The sequence below is a fragment of the Macaca nemestrina genome, chromosome 9 (genome assembly GCF_043159975.1).
Source record: "Macaca nemestrina isolate mMacNem1 chromosome 9, mMacNem.hap1, whole genome shotgun sequence".
In the NCBI taxonomy this organism is placed as follows: Eukaryota; Metazoa; Chordata; class Mammalia; order Primates; family Cercopithecidae; genus Macaca; species Macaca nemestrina.
This window is the reverse complement of record NC_092133.1, coordinates 21805653-21819752: the sequence shown is the minus strand read 5'-3', so window position 1 is coordinate 21819752 and position 14100 is coordinate 21805653. Positions and strand designations below refer to the sequence as shown.

The 14100-nt window shown below is 40.4% G+C and overlaps 1 long non-coding RNA gene across 3 annotated transcripts in view; it reads left to right on the top strand.

Moving 5' to 3' along the window:
* The window catches only part of LOC139356191 (uncharacterized), a 30401-nt gene extending 18212 nt beyond the window's left edge, over nt 1-12189 (top strand). For 2 of the 3 annotated variants that reach the window (XR_011607642.1, XR_011607644.1), the window contains 2 exons: nt 77-257; nt 1079-1646. This is a non-coding gene — a long non-coding RNA (uncharacterized lncRNA). Of the gene's footprint in view, nt 1-76; nt 258-1078; nt 1647-10214; nt 10319-12072 lie in introns of those variants that run through there. The other variant, XR_011607643.1, reaches the window with a different exon arrangement.
* Nucleotides 12190-14100: the final 1911 nt, after the last annotated feature.

Below are 14100 nucleotides of genomic sequence, written 5' to 3'. Positions count from 1 at the left end.
CTTTATTTAGACAGCAAACAAAACTTTTTGGTTAGAGGTTTTGAAAATAATGCCATTTATTTTTCCTTTCTCCTAGCTATTTTCCATTCTTATGTAATGTGTGTTCTACAAAGCTCTAGCCAAGCCAGGAAGCAGAAAGCAGCAGCCAGCACACATCTAATGTACTTGGAACCAAGGGGCCAAGACTCTATACCAGGTGGCTCTGGACTTGCTGGATGGCTTCGCTCAATCCGTTTTCAGCAAAATAAAGAGGGCAGGTGAGTTCAAAACCCACCAAATACAGTGACAAACAGTCTGAGTTTAGGTGGAGGCCTAAGTAAGGGACAGTGCTGATAATTTGGAGAATGGGCTTAATTGGTTAATGTTTCCTAGGAGAGGGGAAATTTGAGTCTAGAAGATCTGCTCTCAACCAGGAATCTTTCATTCTGGTCCATTTTCCTGGCTTTCTCCTTTGGTATGTTATTTTCCCTTTGGATTAAGTGTCTGCAGGTGGCTTTCTAACCAACAGGATGATAGATCTCTTCTGGAAGAATAAATAGGATACTACTAGAAATCCAACAGGCTTCTTCCTTGACCAGACAGAAGTGCTTCTACCTACTAGGGAAAGGGAAGGCAGAACAAGCTAGAATTTTTCCACTTTTTCTCTACTCCCTTACTCAAGTTCACATAACATTCAGTGTGCTACAGCTGTCAGATTTAATGCATCCCTCCTAACTGGTAGTACTTCTGCTTTTACTCTCAAGTTTTGCAGACAGATATTGATTCCTATGTTTAATTGAATAATACATTTTAATAATTGTTCTTTTCTGAGCAGGAGCCGTGAAACACCCAGTTCAATAGTTTTTAATTCAGTATAAAGTGTCTCCTGATACTTTTATGAATCTTTCAATACAAATGAGAGGCTACAATTAGCATAAATGGCTGGAGAATACACAGTAAGCTTCATCTTTACAGAGCACCAACTTGAATATTAATCACTTCAGCTGAAGTGAGAAGGGATAAATGGCATTCTGTGATGCTGAGGTGCATTTTGAAACAAAATCACTTTTTTTTCTTTGTTTTATTTACAAATAATTAGAAAACTTGGCCTAAACTTGTCCTCTAAGAAGAAAAAGTGGAGAAGTGAATATTCTCAGGTATGGATCCTCTAGAAGCACTGGAACTTTCAGGGGTGCCTCCTGCAAACCGACGATAAAAGCAGAAGAGAACTCTTAATGTCCATCTATACAACAGGCATCAGGATAAGCAGTGAAGAGGGGAATGAGTAAAAGTTTGCTTAACAAATAGTCAAACAAAGGCAGTACAAAGGCTAAACATTACTGTTCCATGCTGCCTCTCTCCCTTAAAGATGTCTTGGTACCCACTGGCCAACTATCTTCTGAAGTACTAGTTGCCTAAAGGGGTCTATCACATGTCTGGAGGCCCCAGTAGAAAACAAGACATTGTGAAATGGGCTGCAATACCCAACTGCAATTGTCAACCCCTCTTCTTTTATTTCTCCATTGCCAGTCTCCAGGTAGCATCAGTATTTCTTTTTAAGGCTTCTGCTGCCAGTCCATCTGAACACCCACTTCTGTACAAGCTCTCAGTGTCCTTACATATCCCGCTGTAATACCTTGTCTTCCAGTCCTCCAGTCTCACACCAATCACACATCATTGTCTAATTCACTACTTAGTACACAAGAGCTTGGCTAAACCAATAAGTCTGGGAATTGGAAAGATCTAGATTGGAACCTGGAGGCCCTTCCACTGTCCAGCTGTGTGAACTTAGACAAATCACCCCACTTCTTGGAACTCCTGCCTACTCACCTGCAACATTAGCATAATGATGAGTAACTCTTCCTGGGTGGCTATGAGAATTAAACAGAATAACATATGTGAAACCCAGCCAAATACCCGAATGGCTAGCTGCTCATGCTAGCCATTGTCATCCAGAATGTCCAAAACAGTCTTTCACTTAAGGTGTGAGTTTTATTTTTCAGTCTTTGTGAAGTCTTAAAAATAAAAAGTAGGGCTGGCCGGGCATGGTGGCTCACGCCTGTAATCCCAGCACTTTAGGAGGCTGAGGCGGGCGGATCATGAGGTCAGGAGATTGAGACCATCCTGGCTAACATGGTGAAACCCAGTCTCTACAAAAAAAAAAAAAAAGAAAACAAACAAAAAAAAAAATTAGCCGGGCGTGGTGGCAGGTGTCTGTAGTCCCAGCTACTCGGGAGGCTGAGGCAGGAAAATTGCGTGAACCCGGGAGACAGAGCTGGCAGTGAGCCTAGATTGCGCCACTGTACTCCAGCCTAGGCAACAGAGCAAGACTCCGTCTCAAAAAAAAAAAAAAAAAAGTAGGGCCTTGGGAGTAGTTGTTCTTTATTCTACTCATCACTAGCTCCCTACCAAGTCTTGGACTTCCGCTGCAGCTTTCATGGCCATTTTACATGGCTACTCCCTTACAGATGCTGAAGAGCATCAACCCTCTTGGAACTTGCCTTAATTTCCTCCCTTCTCTCCAGGGCTCCTATGTCCCTTTAGTTTTTCTGCTACCCTCTCCTTCAATCCATAGGCCCTCACTTAAGTAGTGAGTGGATGTGAGGGAAATACTGGGGGTTAGGGCGTCCCTTAAAATATAGAAGGAAAAACATCTCATGATATGCAGCCATTTTGCACAGTTGAGACAAGTCTTCTCTTAGTACATTTCCTGTGTGTTATTAAGCTAAAGGTCTCTGTATTTGTTTTCCATTGCTGTAATAAATCCACATAGTGGTTCCAAAAAAAACCACACATTTATGATCATACAGTTCTGTTGATTAGAAGTTCGACATGGGTCTCACTGGACTAAAATTAAGGTATTGGGAGGGATATATTCCCCTCTAGAGGCTCTTAGGGAGACCCTGTTTCTCTTCTACCTTAGTTGGTATTTCCAAATACCCTCTTTTTACATCTAATTTCAATAAATTCCATACTCCATTAAAAGAGATTAATGTATGAGGTCTTAGGGAAAGGGGTAGGGGTTAAATATCTCTACATATATCTGAAGAACTTAGTACAGTGGCTTACACAAAGAAGTTCAAGAAATGTTAGTCTCCTCCATTCTCAGTAGAAAAGCAACATCCTATTTACTACTAGAAATGGGCTTACTTTCCTGGTCCAGCATTCACAGTACTCTACTGTCTGCTTCCATCTGCTTATACCCATCATGACTTCCTGGCATACTCATAGCCCCCAAATGTCATTCAAGCCAACGAAATACTTTCAGAATCCATTCTCTGTGTTTGGCGTGGTGCTAAATGCAGATGAGGTATATTTAGCCTAGCCTTCTCAAAGGTCTTATATTTGAGTAGAGCAGTTTTTTGAGTGGAGCCAGTTTGCCATCTTTTTCTATCCAGCACTCCACAATTCCACTGTTGGCTCCCTGGCATCTTCTCAAGTCATTTCCTTCTCCTGATGCACTGATCCATCTTAACTCTTTTGTGAAGCTTACCTGTCAAGAAGCCACCCCTTCCCAGCCTGAAGGGAACTCTCCCCTCTGATAATTCAGAATATACATTAAGCCATACTCATCATTGGATACAATTTTTTTTTTAACCAGCCCTGGGATGTCTCCTGAGTCACTGCATGATTATCTCATTTTTCACAACCAAAGTGTAGATTCCCCAAGGGCAGCAACTATGTCTTTAACCTTTTTGTATTTCTCACAATCAGAGAGTGGGTGACAAATTGTGGAAGTGGGGTGATGACTTTTTGTTTTCAACAAGAACTGCAGAATTGCATTGAAAAAGCAATAAAATAGTTTGCTGGTCACCAATATGTCTGGTTCTCCTTCTTCTGGGAATATGAGGAATTGCATTTCCCAGCCCCCTGGAAATTAGGTGTGACCTTGTCATTCATTTTCCCAAATGAAATGTGAGCAGAAATGACATAATCACTTTCTAGAAAGCTTTGTTAGTGAATAATATACCCATTTTGTCTGCCTTCCATGGTGACTACAGTTAGATGTCAAGGTTCCAGGAGCCAGTGTGCTGGAGTGAGGGAGCGGGAGTGAGCCCCAACTAAACTGAGGTGTACATGGAGCAGAAGTGAAAATTAAAACATTGCTGTACGACATTAAGATTCAAGTTTTCTTTTAATAGACTTCATTTTTAGAACAGATTTACAGAAAAATTGAGAACATAGTACGGAGTTCCCATATACCACCCAGCACACAGTTTCCCCTATTATTAACATCTCACAATAGTGTGGTACATTTGTTGCAGTTACTGAACAAATATTGATAATACTGATACACTATTAACCAAAGTTCATAATTTACTCATATTTTCTTAGTTTTTACTTAATATCCTTTTTCTGTTTCATAATCCCATCCAGGATATAATACATTTAGTTGTCATGTCTCCTTTAGGCTCCTCTTGGCTGTGACAATTTCTCAGTTTCCTTATTTTTGATGACTTCAACAATTTTGAGTATTGGCCAGATATGCTACTGGATGCCCCTGTATTGAAATTTACCTGATGTTTTTCTTATGATTATGCTGGAGTTGTATATTTTAGGGAGGAATAGCGAAAGTACTATTTTCATTATGTCAAGGATATATGTAACCCACACGATGTCACTACTGATGTTGACCTTGACCACCAGACTGAAGTAGTATGTTTCAGGTTTCTCCACTGTAATGTTACTCTTCACTTAGTCCTTTTTCCATATTGTACTCTTCGGAAAGAAGTCACTGTGCATAGCCCACGCTTACAGAGTGGGGACTTATGTTCCTTCTCCATAGGGTACACTATCTACAAAAATTATTTGGAATTATTCTGCCATGAGCAATTTGTCTCCTCTTCTCCATTTGTTTTTTTTTTTTTTTCCTTCAACTTTTAACTTCTGGGGTACATGTGCAGGATGTGCAGGTTTATTACATAGGTAAACCTATACTATGGTGGTTTGCTGCACAGATCAACCCATCACCTAGGTATTAAGCCCAGCATCCATTAGCTATTCTTCCTGATTCTTTCCCTCCCCCTGCAGCCAGAACAGGCCTCAGTGTGTGTTGTTCCCCCACATGTGTCCATGTGTTCTCATTGTTCAGCTCTCACTGAACATGTGGTATTTGGTTTTCCATTCCTGCACTAGTTTGCTGAGGATAACAGCTTCTAGCACCATCCATGTCCCTGAAAAGGATATAATCTCATTCCCCTTTGTGGCTGCATAGTATTCCATGGTGTATATGGAATTTTCTTTATCCAGTCTATCATTGGTGGGCATTTGGGTTGATTCTGTATCTTTGCTCTTGTGAATAGTGCTACAACGAACATATGCATGCATGTATCTTTAAACAGAATGATTTATATTCCTTTTGGCATATACCTTGTAATTGGATTGCTGGGTCAAATGCTATTTCTGCCTCTAGGTCTTTGAGAAATCACCACACTGTCTTCCACAATGGTTGAACTAATTTACACTCCCCAAAACAGTGCAAAAATGTTCCTTTTTCTCTGCAACCTCACCAGCATCTGTTATTTCCTGACTTTTTAATAATTGCCATTCTGACTGGCATGAGATGGTATCTCACTGCGGTTTGGGTTTGCATTTCTCTAATGATCAGTGATGTCGAAATCTTTTCCATGTTTGTTGGCCACATGAATGTCTTCTTTTGAGAAGTGTCTGCTCATCCTCCATTTAGTAATTTAGTTAATTATATCAGACTGGACTCATGAATATTTATTATATATTTCAGGTTATAATCCAATATTATTTATTTTGTTGCTCAAATTTATTCTGCTTTGTGAATTGCATGCTCTTTCAGTTGGCTCTTGTGCTTCTTTGACAATTCCCTATTATTTTGTTTTTCTGAGCACTTTCTTACTTTCTGAAACTATAAGATGTTATAGGATTAGCTTGCATATTTCTTGTCCCAGTCCTAGAGACATCTATTTCTCCAAAAAGCCCTAGTTCCTTTTATTGGAGATTGGTATCAGAAACCAAAATCTGGGTGTATGTTCTTTGCTACTGGGGGGTCATTGGTTTTAGGTTCTCCCATTGGACACAACCAAGAAATGTATGTGTATATACTCATCCATGTACATACATGTATCTAAAAAATATTTCTCTGTTCAACTATCTGTATTTATATCGATCTAAACATGAGTTCTTATTGATCTAACTGCAATCCATTACCAAATGGATCACTCTAGTCTCTGCCCTTGCTTATTTGTAAATTCCCACTCCAAGTATGGAGTATGGAACCTGGCTCCCACCATCTGCCATTCATTTACTTAATTTTTCAAGTAAGTATGTCAAGCAGTATCAGAATTCGTAACCCATACTCCCATGGGAAATAACTATCAACTAGAGTACAGTGCTTACATGCAGTTGCTTTTACCTTTAGTTTTATAGATGCCACTAATTTCCAAAGTTACTTGGTCAGCCACCCACCCCTTTCACTGAAGTTCTTTCATATGTTTGTAATACACTTAAATCTCTTGTTACAGTCCGCATTCCTTCCGGGCATCTTGGAGTTGTTTTTAACTATAGTGATACAACATTCTAGCTCTCCTTTTTATTTGCCAGCTCGTGACAGTGGTTACTGTATATATCCATTTTTTTAAAATAGACTTCAGAGTTTGGTTAAAAGGCATACTTTTCCTGCCTCACCTGTCACTCTTAGATCACAGGAAAATTCAAGTTTACCCTAGGAATGTTCTCTCAATTCTATATCAAATCTTATTCCTCAAAAACATAAAGAAACACATGGACTTTGAGCATTAATATCCATCACATCTAGATCACATGGCCCTTTTAAGGCCAGGGAACAGATAAAATTCTGCCCTGATTATTTTTCCTTTCACAAATCATTTTCCAAGATCACAGAAAAACTGGGTCTTGACCATATCCCTGAGGTTTCGGGATTAGCAAATTTTAACTCACTGAGGTAGTAAAGAGGTCAACAAGAGCCACTGACTGCCATATTGCTAGTCCTCCACTGTGTCTGTATTCTAACCTAGGCTGTTCGTCAGCTGCCAAGCCCTACCTTATGACCATGCTCTTAGGAAGTACAACTGCATTTTCAATCTTGTTTTTTCAGAAGAGAATCTTAATAGGATTCTGGCTGTGACCTTGGAAAATCCAAAATTTAAGGGGAGGGAGCCACAGAAAACTGGCTTCTCACATACTCAAGAGAGATCTTAATTATATAAAAAATGAGTTTGAATGATCACCAGGTTGTAGAAGTCTAGGTTATGCTGACAAATTTCAGAAGCATAACTTCAAGAACATGATGTTGTATCCTGGCCTCAGCTCCTCAGAGCTAAACTTGACTTTCATTGTATTTGGATGCTGCATTCAGGTATGGTGGTCTTGCCTGCTAGAGCTAATATGAATGGCACACACACAGGGAAACTTCTGGCCTGCTTGTTAAATGGTGATACAGAATTATGTCTCTAAGTAGCAGCAAATCCCTTGTCAAAAAAAAAATTGCTTTAAAACCCCAGGGAATTGTTAGCACTGAGTAATTAATAACAAGAAAATGTTCGCAGATTAACAGGAATACTAAGATTGCCTAACAAAACAGGTAGAAGCACACACACAAAGGATCTGCACACTATAAAGAAGTAAGAACGCTTTCTCAAGGTACCTCTTCTTTCTTAGAAGCTACACATTTAGGAATATTTTTAAATTATTAGAAATAGTTTTTATTATACTCAGTGCTCATAAACACTCACAGTTAGGAAGCTTCAGTAAATAAAAGCTGGTACTAAAATGGTCTATTTGGATTTGCTAGGGGATTTTTTGCTTATTTTTCAAACTTTGATTACTAAAAAATCACCACATGCCTGCATCTTCCAGTTAAGGAAAGTGTTACCCAGATCTCCAACCCATGAGAGAAGTGTATGCTACCAACAGCCACACATTGGGAGGCTTCTAGTCTTAGGAGGAGAATACCAGTGTGTACACGTCAAAGCACTGAGCTACATTGCAAGCAGGAGACAATACATCAAATACAATTTTGAAAATGTAATGTGTCAATTTAAAACTGCCATTCACAGAGTGGGTAGAAAACCAGTTTTCAGAGGAGCGGGTCAGAAGTGGTAAACAAATTCCCACAGCTAAGAAGTTGCCGATGTAAATTGCCTGAAATGAAAGATTTTTATTCATGAGCACAGAGGGCTCAAAAAAATTAATTTAGGGAAGTTTTTTTTTCACCTTCCCTAGAGTATGCAATTCTTAAATAAATGATCAATAGCTGACTTGAGCCAAACAGAAGGACTTGTCCAGGATCAGGCAGGTAATTACTTACAGTGATGTGCTGAAGAAGTTAGGCAGCCAGGGACACAGTGGCATTAATCATGGCTTTAAACCATTTCTCCCTTTCTGTTTGCATCATTTGAAAAATCACTGAACAGCTTTGTCTACCAGGAAATTCATGGATCAGGGTATATGTTTCAGGTGCCTCCATTTTCAGAACCACCCCCAGAGCAGGTGGAAAGAATGACTAACGGGAAGCAATATCATTTTATGCCTTTAAGAGACACTGGAGCTACTGGTTAGCTGGGAGAGCCTGAGTGAATGGGGGGTTGGGGGAGGTGAATGAGACATGAGCAATTTGGGCCTGAAAATATCTGTTTAGCTCCCTAGTGGGAACTGAGCATAGAACATTTGCTTCATTTAGTCCTCAGAACAAAATGCCCACAGCTGGTGCTAAAACTTTCTGCCTCTACAAGCCTGGCCAAGATGAAAAGGCTAGTGTGGAATAAGTCTGGGACTTCAGCCCTGGAAGTCCCTTTTCCCCAAGGATGATTGACTCACAGGCCTATGAAAGAAAATGGCAGTGTGGTACCACAAAGGAATGCTGACATGCAGACATTGGCTCCACAAAATCCACTTTTAGAAATCTAGGAATCAGTGCTCAAATATGTAAGCATAGCCATAGTTAAAACAGTAAGCAATCTTATGTCCATCACCAGGGAGACAGTCTAAATAAAAACCAAATATTTTACAGCCATGAAAAACAAAACAGTAGATGTATGTGTGTTATATGGAATAATTTGCAAGATAAATTATTAAGTGAAAAAAAGCTAGAAAACAGCACATGATGCGTAGTTTGTTTCCACTTGTGGGAAAGATTATGTATTTGTAAATATTTTATGTATTGCAATTATATAGACATACAATTTCTGAAAAGCAACTATTTACTTGGAGAAGTGGGGATAGGAGTCATAAAAATGGGGAGAGAGATTTACATTTTCTTTGTGTTAAATTTTTCTTTTACCACAAGCATGTATTTGTTAAAAAAATTAAAAATTCACTTAATAAAAGGCCCCCCTTTTTTTTTTTCTTTTCGAGACGGAGTCTCACGCTGTTGCCCAGGCTGGAGTGCAGTGGCGCGATCTCGGCTCACTGCAAGCTCCGCCTCCTGGGTTCACGCCATTCTCCTGCCTCAGCCTCCTGAGTAGCTAGGACTACAGGCGCCCGCCACCACGCCCGGCTAATTTTTTGTATTTTTAGTAGAGACGGGGTTTCACTGTGGTCTCGATCTCCTGACCTTGTGATCCGCCCGCCTCGGCCTCCCAAAGTGCTGGGATTACAGGCTTGAGCCACCGCGCCCAGCCAAGGCCCCCCTTTTATAAAAGGAGGACTTTAAAATCTCAGGGAGTCATTAGCACTGAGTAATTAGTAGAATGTAGCCCCTAGTTCTAATTCCTCCGTCATTGATGACCAATGAGAAATTTCTAAAATGGTCTCAACGGGTCAGATGTGGGCTTTACTAGTTACTAGTCATGTGGCCTTGGGGAAGCCCCTTCTGGACTTTTCTGTCAATGAAGAGGTTGGACTAGACTTGGGATATGCAAAGGAGATGTTGCATCTGCTGCCTTGGCTAAGGGTGTGGAAGAATAGTGAAGAAGCAGAGGAATTCAGATATCTCTGCTTCAAGAGTGGATTCAACCTTTCCTAGTCTACATATATGAGGCATCCATGTAAGTTACACTCAATAGAAGGGTCCTGAGGTTAAAATATACTGAAAAATTTAATATCCTGTGTATATCATGAATGCACATCCAACACTGGTTACCACTGAGTGCTTATGATGTGTCAAGCACTGAACCAGCAACTTTATATGCAGCCTTTTATGAATTCTTAGAATAATTCCATGAAGTAGGTACTATTATCATTCGCATTTTATAGTTAAAGAGACATTAGTAGCCTTTCTTGCCCTGACCTATATCCCACGGCAGGAAAGTTTTAAAGTGAAGATGGAGAACAAACTCAAGAGCTTCTGACACTCAAGTCTGTATATTTGATGACTATTAGACAACTGTCTGGCACTGAAGAATAGAAGGTATGTTCCCATCTACTCAGTCTTGTGTAACTCATTAGACGGCTCACTGGCTGGTAAGGATGGAAAGGTAGATGCTTGGCCAGTGCTACTTATAGAGTGGTCTAGGGATGAGCAGCATCACCTAGGAGCTTGGGAGAAATTCAAAGTCAGAGGCCCTACCCCAAATCAACTTAATCAGCATCTCTTGGGGTGAGCTCAGTTCTAGACTAGTGGCCCTCACCACTGCTGGAAAGTTCTTTAAAACTAGTGGTGCTTGGGGCCGGGCGTGGTGGCTCATGCCTGTAATCACAGTACTTTGGGAGGCCAAGGTGGGCAGATCACGAGGTCAGGAGATCGAGACCATCCTGGCTAACACGGTAAAACCCCATCTCTACTAAAAATACAAAAAATTAGCCAGGCATGGTGGCGGGCGCCTGTAGTCCCAGCTACTCGGGAGGCTGAGGCAGGAGAATGGCGTGAACCCAGGATGTGGGGCTTGCAGTGAGCCGAGATTGTGCCACTGCACTCCAGCCTGGGCGACAGAGCAAGACTCTGTCTCAAAAAAAAAAAAAAAAAAAAAAAAACAAAAAACTAATGGTGCTCAAGTCCCACCAAAGAACAGTTAACTTATAGGTGGAGCCTGGGAGTGTATATTTGCAATAGCTGCCTAGATTATTCCAACGTGCAAAGTTGATAACCATTTTCCTAGACTGAAAACTTCAAAAACCAGTGAAACTCAACCTTTAGTTGGACATTTAGATCAGCTGGGGAACATTAAAAAATACTGAGGCATGGACCCCCCAGAGATTTTGTTTTAATTGCTCTGGGGAGTGGCATGAACTCCAGGACCTTTTTTCACATTCCCCAAGCAACTCAAACACACAACCAGTGAAGAACTACTGTAAGAGATATGGAAGGAGTTTCTGATTCTACCTGGCCCATCCCCAGCTGGAAGCAGTAGATGTCTAAGGCTAATGGCAAACTCATTCCAATGGATACCCCAGCAGCACCTCGGCACCCTGAGCAAACTCCCCGGCCTTAGCACTCTAAGACACTTACTTATCAACATGTTTACCACAGTGTAAACATTCTGGTGCAGCTTTGCTTCCTGTTGCCACCCTCAAGCCCTCCCAATGGTAAAAATGAGTTACAGATACTGCAGTATAGGAGCTTGACACTTATTTAGCTGTAAACTCAGACATCTGAATAATCGTTCCCAGGGAACAGCTAAAATTGCGGCCTGTTGAGGACAAGCCTGAAGGAAATAAACTCAGACCCCAAGTACTCCTGAGAAAATTACTCCTTTTGGGAGAAAAACAATGCATCATACCTTTTAATGAACAGGATATATAGTCACTTGGGTCTCATGTTAATTTACAGCTCACGCTAATCCCAGCTGAGAAGTCAAAATTTGCATTTATATAAAGGCTGAATACTCTTATCAAAAGGCATCTGTTCTGAAAATTTATTTTTCTATAGGAAATGTATTAAAGTCAGATGTCATCACTGAGCAAGGGTGCTACACAAAGCATGTGCTTCTAAATCAGATAGATTCGAGTTTGAGTCTGACCTCTACTTTTTACTAGTTAGGTAAATTATTCCATCTCTCTAAGGCACAACTTGCTCATCAGTAAAATGGGGATAATATTTTTTTGCAGGTTGATTGGTAATAATCAAATAAAGTCCATAAATCCCTTAACACAGTGATTCAAATGCTGTAGGCACCAAATTAATGTTTGCTTCCATCTCTTTTCTTGCCTTGTTTTTTCAAACAGAGAATGAAATTGCTATATTACTATTTATTAAAATCCATTCTGGTGCCAGAATGGGCAGCTGTCGGATACCACCTAGACCAACGAAAGCCAACATTCTATTTCTTGGGAACCTCGTAAATTCTCTAGGCTCTTTATTAAGCAGAGACTACCATGACTTACACTGGGGAGAATAACCATCAGAAATTAAAAAGCAATGAGATATTGAAAGCCATCTGAGAAGAAAGAAAGAAGACTAAGGAATCAGAAGTAAAATATGAAATAGAATTAGAATCACTTATCCATGAGCTTGACTAACCCAGGCATTCAGAAAAATATGCAGTTCAATGTTTCTTTCTCAGTCCCAGGTTCCCAGTCTTGACCACGCACTCTCTAATCTTTCCTGCCCCCACTTCCTTTCTTACGTTTTACTTTGTCAGAATATTCTCTCCCTAAGAAACTTACTTTTAGAAGTAACTGAAACCTCATATATAGTATTAGACACGTGTTTGCTAATACTATAGTACTTTCCACTCCTTAGTTTCAATTGTGCCCCAAATGAACCCTGCCAACTTCTAGCCTTCTTCTGGATAAGATACAAAAATGGCCATGGTTTCTGGGGAAACGGTTCAGGTAATTTAGTGTCCATAACTTTTCAACCAAACCTTTCTCTTTGGATCAAAACCCAAAGTATGAGTTGAAAGCCTTTGCAAAGCAGAATAAAAGTGTTTGGCTACAAGCAGAGGAGGACTGAGATTGAGTAGATGAAGGAGAAACAAAACCAGTCCCATTAAGAAGGTTTCCATTGATCCAGAGCCATGAATTCACCAACACCACCGTGTCATTCAATCCTCTGCAGATCCTCACCTAACACCTTTGTCTACTCCCTTCTGCTCTAAAGGGATTTCTCCCTTGGCTGCTCTGATAGCACACATTCCTTGACCCCCTCCTGAACATCTGGCACTTCTTTCCCAGTCTTTATCTCATGTTCTTCTTCCTCCTGGCCATCCCTTATATGCTATGTTCTCTCAGAAAAAAAGAAGACAGCTAAAGGCATAAACTTAGACTCTCGTCCTCACCCATAATTTCAGGGACAGTATTTATAGGAGACTACTCTCAAAGCCAGTCTCCATTCCATGATCCTCTCCTGAGCTCCATGTCTCAACATCCAAATGCCTGCCTGCTAGAGATACCTTGGTTTCCCACTGAAATCTGAATTCAACACGTCTAAAACTGAACCAGCATTTTCCCCAAAGTTTGTTTTATCCTATAGTTTACATCTCAAGATACCTCCAGTAATATAGTCACATAAGTCAGAAACTATCCTTGACACTTTATTTTTTCCCATAGTAATCATCAATACATCCTGATGACTTGACTTTGTTTTCATTCATTGGATAGCTCCAAAATCTGTCTGCTTCCTGTTGGAGAGGCCAGATATCTAATATGGAAAATTACTATTAATAAAATGCAGTTTTCATTTATTTGTTCAATAAATATTTGTTGAAGTTTCATTTCTCGGTAGATATTGCCCTATTTTCCAATAGAGAAGAAAACTAAACAGAAACTCTGCCTTTGGGAAGCTCATAGACTAAAGAGGGAGAGAAGAAGAAATTCATACATCAACAACTCAACTTCGAAGTTGACTACGATAACTATAATACTTGCTAAAATAAAGTCAATCTTAAACATTTTTAGGCCAGGCACGGTGGCTCACGCCTGTACTCCCAGCACTTTGGGAGGCTGAGGTGGGTGGATCACCTGAGGTCAGGAGTTTGACACCAGCTTGACCAACATAGAGAAGCCCCATCTCTACTAAAAATACAAAATTGGCCTGGCATGGTGGCACTTGCCTATAGTCTCAGCTACTCGGGAGGCTGAGGCAGGAGAATCGCTTGAACCTGGGAGGCAGAGGTTGCAGTAAGCCAATATTGTGCCACTGCACTCCAGATCGGGAAACAAGAGTGAAACTCCGTCTTTAAAAATATATATATTTAGACCTTATGGGGAGATGGAGTTTGAGCAGGAAATATAAGGATTAAAAAGTTTATC